General features: G+C 41.3%; 1 protein-coding gene across 1 annotated transcript in view; it reads right to left on the bottom strand.

Moving 5' to 3' along the window:
• The window catches only part of Tacr1 (tachykinin receptor 1), a 147533-nt gene that overhangs the window by 32693 nt on the left and 101693 nt on the right, over positions 1–13147 (bottom strand). The window lies entirely within an intron of this gene.

The following is a 13147-nucleotide window of genomic DNA, read 5'->3' as shown; positions in this document are numbered from 1 at the left end:
TGACAACCTCCTCCAGGAGAAATAACAGCTCTTTACAGCTTCTAACAGCACCCAACACCTTCTCTCAGTTCCTGACAGCCTCTGTTCTTCTCCATTTCTGCCTCTTATGCTGCTAGCAACAATCCTCAGGTGGGCCTCCCACACCCAGCACCAGGCTTACTCAGTTCAGCTGGGTGTTAAGTTGACCACCAAATGTCAACCCACTACAGTGTGAAATCCCAGGACTCATATGTAGAAATTTTCTTGGGGTTCCTCAAGATTTTAACAGTATAAAAGGATACAGACACCAAGAAAAGCTATCATGGCTTTCCTCATATAGCCCACTCTGCTTTCTCCAGGGTGTTCTTTTATCTTGCTTTTTCCTTTTTCACTTGACCCAAGGTTGCTCTGCAGAGCCAGTTTCTCTTTCACCATTCATTTTTACTCTTTCAAATAGACTTTGCCACTACTAAAAAAATAAAGTGCATAGCACAGTACTTGGCATATGACAAGAACTTGACAAAAACATAAAGTCATTCAAAAGAGCATGAGTTTAGTTCTGTTATTTTCTCCATCTTCACCCATGCCATTCCAGACATCCTCGAGCCAGAGACGAAGCACAGAGATGAAACTATGGCCTAGTAGGGCCTTTCATGGGAACTAAGGATTTTCTTTGCATCTGAGAACAGCAAATAGTAATCCAAGTGGTTTTCAAACCATATTTTTGGTTCCTTTTGTTCCTTTTCTGGTGAATACACTGTGAACAAAATTCTTACCACTATGACTTGCCTTTGCTCAAAGAGAGCTCTTTGACCCCTTAGTTCTCCTTCCTCCATCCATCATCTATTTAGTTACAAATCTTGAAGATTCTCAGAATTATACATGGAAAATGTGACCAAATAATTTTAAAATTTATATGGAATGAACACTGAGGTTGAATCATACACCCACTAGTTCTCTGGCAAACACATCAAGACATCAAAATCCTGTTTGTGCTTGAGGTCCTACCAGTGTAAGGAAGCTCACCATCTCACAAGGCAGCCCATACCTAACTTCCCAGGAGGAATCAGTCCTGATGTTGTTTTTGCATGGAAGGCACATGACACGCCTTCGGGTCCCTTTCATTTGTCTGTCCTTAATTTTATTCTCAGGAGCATCTCAAAGTCAGTTCCATTCCTCTTCTATGTAGAAGCTTTTTACTCTGTCTTTCATATGCAACCCTTTCCTTTGCAATGCATGGCTGCTGCTGCAGTGTTATTGTCCTATCTGAATTGGCCACTATAGTAAATCTACTTAGCATGTCTCTTTGTGGCCAAGCTCTCCTTTACAGCCCAGCTCCCCTATTCTTGCCAGATTTCTCTTCTCCAGACTGGTTCACCTGTTTGTTAAAGTTCAAGTGGTAAACTTGGCACTGGAATCAGATCCTTTGCCTGTGCTATCCTTCCTGTTCCTTACTGCTGGCCCTAACCTTTCTAGCCTGTCTCCCTGTTTCCCTTCTCAGTGCACCCCTAAGCCAGTGGTACCCAGTGGTATATCTGATTGCTGTGGACAAAACTTGTTGCCAAAAATAGCTTGTGATATTCTGTCTCTGTGATGTCACTTGTTCCATATTTACTTCTTCTTTGGATGGCTCTCCCACCTTACCCTTTGTGTTCAGATGTGATACATTTATATGTCAGAAAAAGTCCAAAATGTGGATCTAATATCTTTTATCTAGAGTGAGTCATTTCCATCCATTCTCTCAGATATTCTTCTTCAGGAGCAAAACTCAATTGCAGAAACTATCTGGAAGACAGATCCCACAGTGGTGTTGGTGTTATCGGGAGGGAAAACAGACATTGGGTGGAAGACCTACATGTCCCATGCAATATGGCACTTAGGGCAGCTTGGTGCATCACTTAATACAGAGAAGGTAGGTGGAAGCTGATTTTGAAGTCATAAGGCTGCTCCGTCACAAGTCATAGCATTGGACATAGGAGTAACTCTCTAATCTTGCAAAAAGTTGTTACCTATACATTATACTTCAGGATATTAAGGCAGGGATGAAGCTAATTTTTACTGAAATTAGAAATCGAAATGCAATTAGAACTTTCTAATTAAGTTGGTATAAATATTTATGAGTATGATTTACATTTCAAATGGCTGGAGCACTGAATGTCTCTTTGAAATGTGTTGAGGAAAAAAAAAGTGCTCAGTCACTCCATCCTGTGGAAAAGGACCTCCAAAAGTCTGGACACACACAGAACAGATGAATGAAAACACAATCAACTAGACGACTGCCATCTCTGCCTTTGAGCACCCAGCTTCATTTGTATGCTTGGAAATAACTGTTCATTGGAATTCTTGATATTTGTACAATCACTGATCCATTGGGCCAGTTATAGTTAGATTTTATAGTCTTTCTAACTTAGGACTTTGGCAACCTTTGAGCTGCCTACCATATAAAAACAGTATTAGCTGGTGCAAGAAGCTGATGTGGTACATGGATCTGGAACTTTGTTTTTTAGGGGTCACTTAACTGTAGGGATCAGAAGACCAGAGCTTCAATTCCAGCTCTTCTATACACCGATCTTGTGAGCCTTCTTTAGTGTTTTCTCCTTTCAGCCTTCCAGACAGGGCAAACAAATGCATTCCCTACTAACTAGGGCTGTTATGAGGATATATAGAAGGAGCCAGAGTGAAAGCCTTAGAAAAGTTAAAAAGAATGTGCTCAAGTATTACTGTTGTTAGTATAATCATTACTCTATTAGCAGACAGACTCCCACAAGCAGGAGAAATACTCTTTGAACTGTAGTGCCTGGGGTGGGGGAAAGTTGGGAGGAAGATAACACTGGATGGGGCTAGAGAAGAAAATAGGGAAGATGGTATACAAGTGGATGAATTAATCAGGAGTCAGGGGAGGGTCATCTTCAGAAAGTCAACTGAAAACTGCCACAATTCCGGCTGTATGGCAGATAGTTTGAGAGAATAATGGGCATGTCAGTCAATGTGTGAGTTCCTCCATCCATCATACCACAGGTGCCAGGAGAAACACAAAAGAATCGGGCCTGCAACTGAGTTAGGAACAATGTAAATCAGGAAACAGCAAGACTGTATAATACTGTAATTGGTACCATATTATGTAAGGAGAGGGTTTTAGTGCTGTCAGCTTTATCCTTATTATATCAACAACTATAATGCTTGGGTGCAGTGATCAGGCAAGAGGGTCCCTGTCCTGGGCCTTGTAATATAGGAACCCCACTTAGACCTATGACCAGGCCTGTCCCCATAGCCTGAGAAGTCTGTGGGTCACAGAAGGTGTGTCCAAAGGTGACCCCTCCCTCTCATCAAGCTGTTATGTGTGGGACTCTGGCATTTCTTAGAGCTTCTTCTGGGGTGTGTGTGAGCCTCTCCAATTGGACCAGCTTCCCTAAGGGAGGACAGTATGACTCACATTACTTGAGGTGACGGGGCATCTGCATATGGGGAAGTGGGAAGAATATGGATGCAGAAATTTGGGTGTCACATATGTAAGACCTCTCTGATAGGGGGCAGAGGCAGAAGGGGTGGGAAGGAAAGTGGGCCAGGCTGGGAGGTGGAGGCTGCATTGTCCTGGATGGCCAGGCTCCCACAAAGAACTCTAGGAGTCCAAATGTTCAAACCTAGACTTCAGGTCCATTTTTCAAGACGAGAGGAAAGAGATTTTTAATTAATGATATAATAGCTTGATTTATACTTTAAAAATGTTTAAGCATGATCTTTAGTTGTACTCTTGTTTCTGGCCTGCAAATGTTGGTGGCAGGGCCTAGTGTCACAGTGCTTTGGAGCAGGAGAAGCGCGTGTTTCCTAAGCAGCCACATCACCAGAGGCAGGTTGGTGCATTGCAAGGTGTGGAGAGGTTGTTGGAAGCTGGTTTTAAAGTCGCTAAGCTGATCTGCTTGGAGGTCATAGCACTAGAGGAAGTAGTTACTCTCCAATTATGCAAAACGTTGTTACATGATAATTACACTCCAGGATATTAAGATAGGAAGTTAATTTTTACTGAAATTAATTGCAAACACCAGAAAAAACTCTTCCACTTTTGGACTCTTCCCATCCCCTCCTGGGAAATGGGATTTGACTTTTTTGCCCTGAACTCTCTGTTAAGATTGGGAAAAAGTTCTGAGGAATGTGAAGGACAGTGAGAAGTGCGGGGAGTAAGGGCAGGAGTACGTGACCTGGAGGGTGCTTTTCACTCTTGGTTCCTTCCAGCCCCAACCTCCCTTCTGCTCTCTAAATGGCCAAATTTCTATCCTATCTTCATGTTTCACTGAAGCTCCACTTCTTCCACAAAGCCTTTTCTGATTTTTTCCATTTCATAAAACTCACCTCCCTTTTCCTGCTCCCCTCTGAAATTCATTATCCACACCATCACTATCTTCACACAAGCATTTTTAGGGAACCTACTCATAGGGGCCCTAGGCTTTTTAGAATTTAATTGTGAAACTGACAGTTTTAGGAGCACCAGTTTGGTCTCCTTAAAACTAGAAGCTCCTGGAGATTAAGAGCCTTTTAGGTAAAGACAGAATTTTGATGAAATCAAACCATGGCAGGGCCTTTGTGGCAGTTCTGTGTTGTTCGGGGTGTGGGGCCAGGAAATGGAGGAGGGGGAGCAATGATCAGACTTCTCAGAGTTTTCCATCAAAGTCACTTCTTACAGCAGAGGAAGTGAGAATGTGCACCCCGTGGGGCACTGAGGGCATAGCCCTAGGCAGTGCATGTCAAGCCTTGACATTTGTGTGAAGTTCCTTGTTTTATCCTGAAACCTCATGCAGATTTTATATTCTAGTATATTCTTCCCCATGATACATTTTTATGTCCTGTTAAAGTTAATTAGTTATCACTGAGTAAAACTAACTCTCTTGGAATATGCCACTTTTTAAAGGTGGGAATTATTCTCAGGGCCAAATGCCATAGTTGGGGTACAGAGGACATTCGATACTTATTTGCTGCATGATTCAATGATGAAGATAGTCATACCACTAATTTCTCTTAGCTCACTGAAAAGAAAGTTTTGTGTTAATATTACTTGAACAATTAAATGCTGATATCTTGTAGTCTGAGAAATTAAAAGATAACAATATGTAACCTATTAATCATTGTTACCCGCCTCTTATCTTGTTTTGAGATTTTGCTTATTTTTTTTTCTCTTTAAAATAAAAAACAAGCAAACAAACAAAAAATACATGAATGAATCCCGTACGAGAGTTTCACACACCCGGTCCACTCCTCCCTGTGGGAGGAAGCACGTCTGAGTGAAGGAGGAGTGGGAGAGCAGAATGCTAATTCCATGACCCCTGTGTGAGGGACAGGGCCAGAAGGCTGCTGGCAGTGTAGGGGAAGGGTGGATATAAGAAATACTTCAAAGGAAGAATAAATAGCACCGAATACTCCTATAGATAGAGGCCAAAAAAGGGTTAATAATCAGAAATGGGCATTTTGAAAGGGAGGAAATGTTTAATTCACATCGGGTCTCTAAGTTTGTGAAGACAGTGGCAGCTTCAGTCATCTTTCTCAGACAGAGGGGGCTGTGAGGGTCACAGTCCGAGTAATGTGTGAAGGGTGGAAATCCTCAGTCTGATGGAAGAAGCCATCACTGTCTAGATCCATCCTGCTCCATATCATAGCCACTGGCCACATATAGCAAATGAACTTTGAGATGTGGCTGGTCCAAACAGAACTGGGCTGCAAGTATAGCATGTATGGTGAATTTCCAAGACAGTGACCACTAATGGCTAACCTTTTAGAACTTTCAACTGTCACAAAAAGCCTGCTGCAGCACACATTCCACAGGTTCACCAACACTGGTATACCAATGAAGCCAAAGACTATAAAAGTATTTCATTAACATTTTTGAATTGATTACATGTTGAGGGAAGTTTATTCCCTCAAAAGAATGTTATTCTTTTGAGGAACAAAGAACAGTTATTCACCACATACATTTGACAGAGCTTACTGTTGAGAAAAGCTGTAGAAGTGTATGTTAGGCTTAACAATGTGTGCGCTTGGAATTTACTTACTTAAAAATGTGGCTACCAGAAAATTAAACTTGTCACATTTGTCTGTCTTGTTTGCATGGTGGGTAGCACTGGCCTGGCCTGCTGAAGTAAAATGACTTGGTCACAGATCCAGGGTGAGAACTCAGTAGCTTTGCCTAAAGACTACCAGGGAGCAGACTTTGTAAACCTCTCTCTGCAAAATAAATCTTCATCTGGGGTATCTGGAAGACACCATTAACAGATGGTTGCAAAGAACAGTTATTCACCACATACATTTGACAGAGCTTACTGTTGAGAAAAGCTGTAGAAGTGTAACTTCAAATCGAAGCTAATTAAAACCCTTGCCTAAGGAAGCCCCAGCGGTTCTGAACAACTTCAAGGAGAAGTGTGTGATTAAACTCTCTTTGTGCTAGTCAACACTTCCCCAGCTGTATCTCCAGGTTGTTACCGACTCCTCTCCACTTGCCATTTTAAACAGTAAATAATTGGACTTCTGTTTGCCTCCTTGCCATTGCTAATCACTTCTCTCCTGTGAAGGCTGGGCTTTTAAACACCACCAATCTATCCACTGAGAGGAACTGGAACATTTTGATGCCAGTTACTTAAGCATCTGACAGGTCCCTAGCAGGCTGAGGATTCTAATTGTCTAATTGCTGTTTGCGATATCTTGTTAAGTCCTACATTAAAGTTGTATAGATATCTATGCATTGAGGAAGAACTTTGGCCTTTGAGGGTTAGAGGGTTAGACATTCAGGGATCATTTTGGGATCCTTTAGGAAAGCCCTTCTCACTGCAGGAATGAACTGCCCTCATCTGTAGTCTGGCCATGCCTGGTCCTTGTTTCTCCAGCCGACTATGCTTCCTTTGCTCATTTCACTCATTACACTGACATATTTCTGATGCTTTGATTGTGCCAAGGATGTTCTGCCTCTGTGCTTTGTGTCCATTTGCCATCTCCTCTGCCTGGAACACCAGTCATTCAGGGGCATGCATGGCTCATCCTTACCTCCTGTAGGACTCTGCTCACATAGGATCTGACAGATGTGTGGATTCTGTATCTTTCCCCCAGCTTTTTATGTGGCTGCTTGTCTTGGACACTTTTCTCTCATTGCTGAGACAAAATACTTGACACCCACAATTAAGGAAGGAAAGGTTTATTTAGCTCACAGTTTGTAGAGGTTTCAGTCCATACTCGGCTGGCTCCAAAGCAGGGTGGCACATGGCAGAGGGCAACAGATCATGGTGGCAGAAAACAGTAAAAGCAGCAAGAGCAAAAAGGGAGGCACAACAGAGAGCAAGCTTCTTTCCCTCCCTTATATTGTACTTAGGCTGCCCACACTAGACTGGGTATAGCACTCACACCCATAATCCCAGCATTTAGCCTTGAATCAATCAAAAATTCTAGAAGCCCACCCCATGACTGCATCAGGCTTTGGGGGGACATCTAGATACAAACCATAACACTGCTCCTGGATTTATTCTCTGAAGAGACAGAAGTCATGCTTTTGAGATTGTTTTTAAGTGTGGGCAGATTAAAGCCCCCTTTACAGGACTATTATTCTTGCAGGAAGGCTTCTGATGATATATATGGGACCTTAGGGCAATGGTTTCAAACTCTGAAAAATTTGGAGACCTTTCATTAAATAAAATCAAATGAAAAATATCCTTTATGAATTTTAGAGAAATGAAATGCATGACCACAGGGACACAGCGCTGTGCTGGGGCACTGAGGGAGCTCGCAGAAGAGGCTATCACTGCCTTTGCTGATGATGAGGAAAGCAAGGCCAAGAGAAGTTAAATTCTTAACACAGAAGCTCAAAGTCGTACAAAGGGCCTTGGGCTGCGATATCTTAGTTTTGTCACCCTCTCATTCCATGTCCTGGCTCCCAACCTGAACCATGGGGCTTTATGGGTATTGTAAAAAATCAATTTCTGTGAAACATCACCTAGACTAAAACAAACGCACCAAATAAATGGAAGGTTATTGCCATCAAAATAATCAGCAGCACCATTCATTCATTAATTGTGCGTATTGCATTGTTTCATCCCCAAGAAGAGTGTTAGAACTTATTACATGCATTTGCTCAAACAAGTATCTCCTTTAGGCTTGCTCAGGTCACTTCTCATGGACATGACCATCACGCTGGAAAGTATGGCTTACTCCTGTCCCTGCTCCGGAATGTCCATCCTCATCCTGCTCTGCATTTGATTCTTTTTCCGTCACATTAATTCTGATCTTCTAACACATAGTCTCCCTTATGTATTTATTGTGTATCTATTATTTACTTTTTGTCTCCTTTGGTTGAAATATAAGCACAAATCTTTGTTTTATTAATTGATAGTGACCTAGGACATTGCCAGATATAAAACAAGCAAATAAAAAAAGCAACCAAGTATTGTCACACTTTTCTCTTTTGGATTTAGTCAGCCAACCCTCTATTTACAGAGCCCCAAATTACAGAGCCTCCCAGGAATGGTCCATGTCCCTTTGTCTCCACTTGGTTGGTACCTAAGTCATGTAGATGTTGTCAAGTCTTACTTTTGCCCTCCTGTATCCCTCTGGGATGCCATCCTTCCCCAGTCTTTCAGCGTCTTTTGCTTGTATAATTACAATGTTCTTTCAGTTTGGCCTCTTCTTTCTCATTTGCTTTCACTTCATTCACCGGCCTCTATGAAGCTGGAGTGAAATCTCAAATATGAGAAAAGATTATACCACTTCAGTGTTTAACCTAGCCTCAGTGCCTGAGGGCTAGGGTCTTTGAATAGGGGAGGGCTTTTGTGAGACAATAGTTACAAAATTTGGGGAAATTCTCTTTAAGAATAGAAAAGTACCTATTTTCGCAAAACCTTAGGAAAAAAACCAGGTGACCACAGCCATATGAACACACATAGTTAGCCAAAGTATACAGATGTACCTCAGAGAATGACTAAGCTGGGATTTAAGCCCAGACGAAGTTCTAAAGCATCTATAGATTCAGATAGTAGGCTGGAGAGCCAGACTCTCCCACTAACTAGCTATGTGACTATGGCAAGTTAATTAATATCTCTGGTCTCAGATTCATTATGAGCAACACAGGGGCAATAACAGCACCTACCACACAGTGTCGATGTAAGGACAGAAGGATTTAATGTATGTGAAGCATTTGATTTCTCACACATATTTATCCAGCAGTCAAGCTGGTAGCTGTTATCACATCTCCAGCTTCCACTCTCATTTACTGTACTATCTTATAACTTTTGGAAATTAGGACAAAAGTTTCTCAAGGAAGGGTGGTGACCATTCTCTCTTGAAGAATGTGTCCTTTATGAGGAATGAGGTGTATGCTTGATTCAGAAATGTGACTTGTGCTTATTCTAATTGGTCTCTCTCTGACTGCTCTGTCCTTGGTCACACTGTGCAAATGAGGCCACTTAACTTAGCCCCCAGCACCACTAATTTTGTCTGAAGAAAGTTGTCACCATCTTACCATCCATCAGGAATCTACTTTCCAGTCAGGTCCTAACCTTTATTTTTGGCTTTCTGTGCTCTGCCTTTTGATTACTCATGGTATAAATTGTTTCATCCCACACATTTTGGTTCATGTTAGAATTATTTCTTGTAATGTTCCATTTTTTATGCACTTGGATATTCAGGAAATAAATTCTCCCTGAACTTCTACTCATAATTCTGCCATAATTCATGGTAATTTTGAGAAATTGCTTAACCACTATCAGTCTCATCTCTTCATTTTTTAGATAAGGAGTTGAATTAGGTGGTATTCAAACCCTCTTCATATTTTACATTCTAATAGGTCATACCCAGTTTGATGGCATAGCTCACATCCAAAAATAACAATAACAGTTCCTATTTACAAGAGCCTGATAGATCCTACAACTATGTCATTTCCCAATTTTTCAATAATCCTGAAATGGAGGTACTATTATGCCCATATTACAGACAAAGAAAACACATGTGAGCAACTGTTTAAAAGACACACAACTTGCTTAAATGACTGTCAGTGAGATAGTAGGGTTTTGCCTTAAGGCTAATGTGAAAGATTGCGTCCCTTTTCCCCCTTTGAACTGTCTCAAGCCTTCTATTACTTTTATATCACACTTGGTCATTAATGGCAGACCTCGGCATCACAAAGGATCAGAAGTGAGCTTTGAGTTACATTCTAAAATCCTGGAAGAGGTGTCCATTTATATTTTCTTGCTTGGTTCTGAGATTTGCCGGCTGTGTGGGCTGGACCATGTGCCTGTCCTCAGGAATTTTTCAGTGCTGACAGTTGGACAGAAGTCAGCCCACATAGGGAGAAGAAGTAGTTTTTCTGCTAGCTGATGTATGACTGTAGACAATCTACAGACATTCCACATGGACTGCAAACTATTTTCACTCATTAAATAAGAACCTGCCTCTTAGGATTGTTGGCAGAAATGTAAATGAGCAAACGAATGGAATATCAGTGTGTGGTATTTGGTTTTTTTTTTTTTCTAATTCAACCTGGATGCAGAACTAAACATACTTTGCAGTTCTCTCAAAAGAACAGATGCATACACACACATACACGCGTGAGCAGCAAAGACCTCCCTGATGACCTTATCAGGTGATAGCTACATACTCTGTAGCAAATGACTCAACATCCACATTCTGAGTTACCTTCTTCTTGCTGATATTCAGCCCTACTAGTTTCTACCTCTCCTCCCTTTCCCAACTTTAAATACCTCCCCACTTGATTCTGCAGAGTGCAGTCCTACCTGTTTTAATTTCCAAACTTATGTTCCCAACTCATTATAATGCTTAGAAGACAGAACTCATTCTTTTTGGGAAATTACTGGGTCATACATAATAAAGATTATTTCATTATATATTATCATCATTTTTTTCATACTTGAAAACTTCTGTGGATAACTTAGAAGAGCAAGGCAGAAAGAGGGCGATGCTAGAAAAGTGAGACATTAGGTGATTTTAATCCAGTTTTTGAAAAAGCAATGGATGGATTGAGAGAATCCAGTGCTGGCTGCAGGAGCTCCAGAACTGAGCATCCTACAGTCAGAATAATGGAACCAATTGTTCACCATCTACTCTGCACTGGTTGAGTGCCGCCGGGAGACCCGGATCTCACTGAGTTCTCACAGCTATGCCATTCATTGAGGAGGTCTCTAGTTAGAAGTAGGATCAGAATCCTACTCCTCGGGCTGACACTTGGGTCCTGTTTAACCTAATTCATGAAATTAACAGCACTTATTAACATTCCCTGTTGTGGGCCATCTGCCTGAAACTTCAAGGCCAGTGTGATTACCTTTTTCTGGAAGATTCCTTGAGATAATTCAGTGGCAATCAAATTTATCTGAAAGCAGAGCATGGAAGCAATCTGGAGTTTCAAAGGAAAGGAGAAATGAAATTAAAGTTATCAAAATGAGAAAATTCGTGATGAAGAGTGTTCAGCCCTTCTTGTCCTCTGCATGCAGAGTTGTGTTAGTGTGGTAAGCTGAGCTCATTTCCCATATTTTAGCGAGTTATGGATCATCCACTGATGGGAGGCCTGCGGCGGGAAACAGTCTGTGTCCGAGAGCGAGGAGGAGAGAGATGCAGGCATGCAGGTGCACTGCAGTTTCATTTTCCCAATTTACAACAGCCTGAGGACCTCTAATCCTGACTTTCTTCTGCCTCACCAATTAATCCTCCTATTGATTCTCCACTGAGCAGAAAAAGGTTTTATCTGAAGACTAAGGATTTTAATTTCTTATCTTTGGAAGATCTCACAGATCTCAGGCATTAGGAGCTCGGCAATGGAACAAATAGGGGGCTTGTCAGTGACAGTTATGAGTTTCGCTGTATTAGCTAGATTTTCTCCATCAGTAAACTTGGATTAGAGTGCTGCCAATCGGCTTTTAATTTCCCTGTGGAATTCTCAAGCAATTTAAGACTGCAGGTTAGACACACTGAAGAAGATAGCTGGGTAGGTATTGGGGACCAAAAACATCTGTGAAAGAAAGATAGGAGTCTGTAACTCTTGGTCTTGTCCACTTGTAGCATCTTGTAGAATCTATGCCTCATATTTAGTCGGGAGATGATTCTAAGGCTTTTGTGGGGTTAGGACTGATGCTTTCATCTGTAACACTTCAATAACCAACTATATAGGCTGTTTGGCAGGTAAGAATTTATGAATAAGAACAATATATTATCAACATAAAACCCAATGGTATTTGCATTTGCATTGGAAAAGTTTCATAATCATCCCCCTTGATAACTGGATTTACTCACAGAATAACAAGAGGAGGACTTCTTTGCCTTAGAATACCAGGATTCTAGTATTTAATTTGCCCATAATCAGACATCAGAAATATTCTCCTTAAAGATACTGTCTCTTTCCACAGATGAGCAAACAGTCTACAGAGGGGCAGAGACGCTCTCAGGTTATACAGTATGTTCGTGGTAAGGCCAGGATTAAAACCTGAATCTTTTATCTCTAAGTAGCAGACCTTCTTCCTGACGTGTATTCATGGGTATTTAAAAAAAATTCTCCATATTATGTGCAGATGGTACCACAGGCAAATAGCTCTTTAGAACATATTTATGACTGATGATGACAGTCTTATAGGTGCTGATTTAATTAATAGATGCTATAAGGTATGTGTATGTGTGAAACTACAATTTTCTAAATGGTAGGGATAAAATTGAATACACTAGAGTTGAAGCATTGTTCTAGGTTCAGGTTAAGCTTTCTGTATCTTTTTGTTAAGTTAAAATAAAGAGATTCAGGCTGTGGAATTCAGTTAAGCACAATATTAAGGAAATTGAGTGAAACCTCATTTCTTTAATTTTCCTTTGAGGTACAAAATTGCTCATCACCAGAATGAATATTCATTCAGCCCAGGAGCCAGTGATTCTAAGTCTTTCTAAGGCAGCAATGCATAAGCAACATTTATAGTAGGTTGGTTTTTTTTTTTTTCACCTGGTACCAGGAATCAAACTCACCACCTTGTGCTTGCCAGGTAGGTGCTTTGCCGCTTAGCTAAATCCCCAGCCCCTAGAGTAGATTAAACTCTGTAGTTATTGGCTTTCAAACACTTCTGTGGTGATGGTTCTCCAGGATGCAAGTCCTGAGCTGTGGTGCTGGTGCTGGTGGTCATAATGGGAGTGGCTGAGTTGGTGGTAGTGATGGTGG

The sequence above is a fragment of the Chinchilla lanigera genome, unplaced genomic scaffold (genome assembly GCF_000276665.1).
Source record: "Chinchilla lanigera isolate Chin_1 unplaced genomic scaffold, ChiLan1.0 scaffold00023, whole genome shotgun sequence".
Taxonomy (NCBI): Eukaryota; Metazoa; Chordata; class Mammalia; order Rodentia; family Chinchillidae; genus Chinchilla; species Chinchilla lanigera.
Note: the sequence above shows the minus strand (reverse complement) of the source record. Positions and strands in the feature narration are given on the sequence as shown.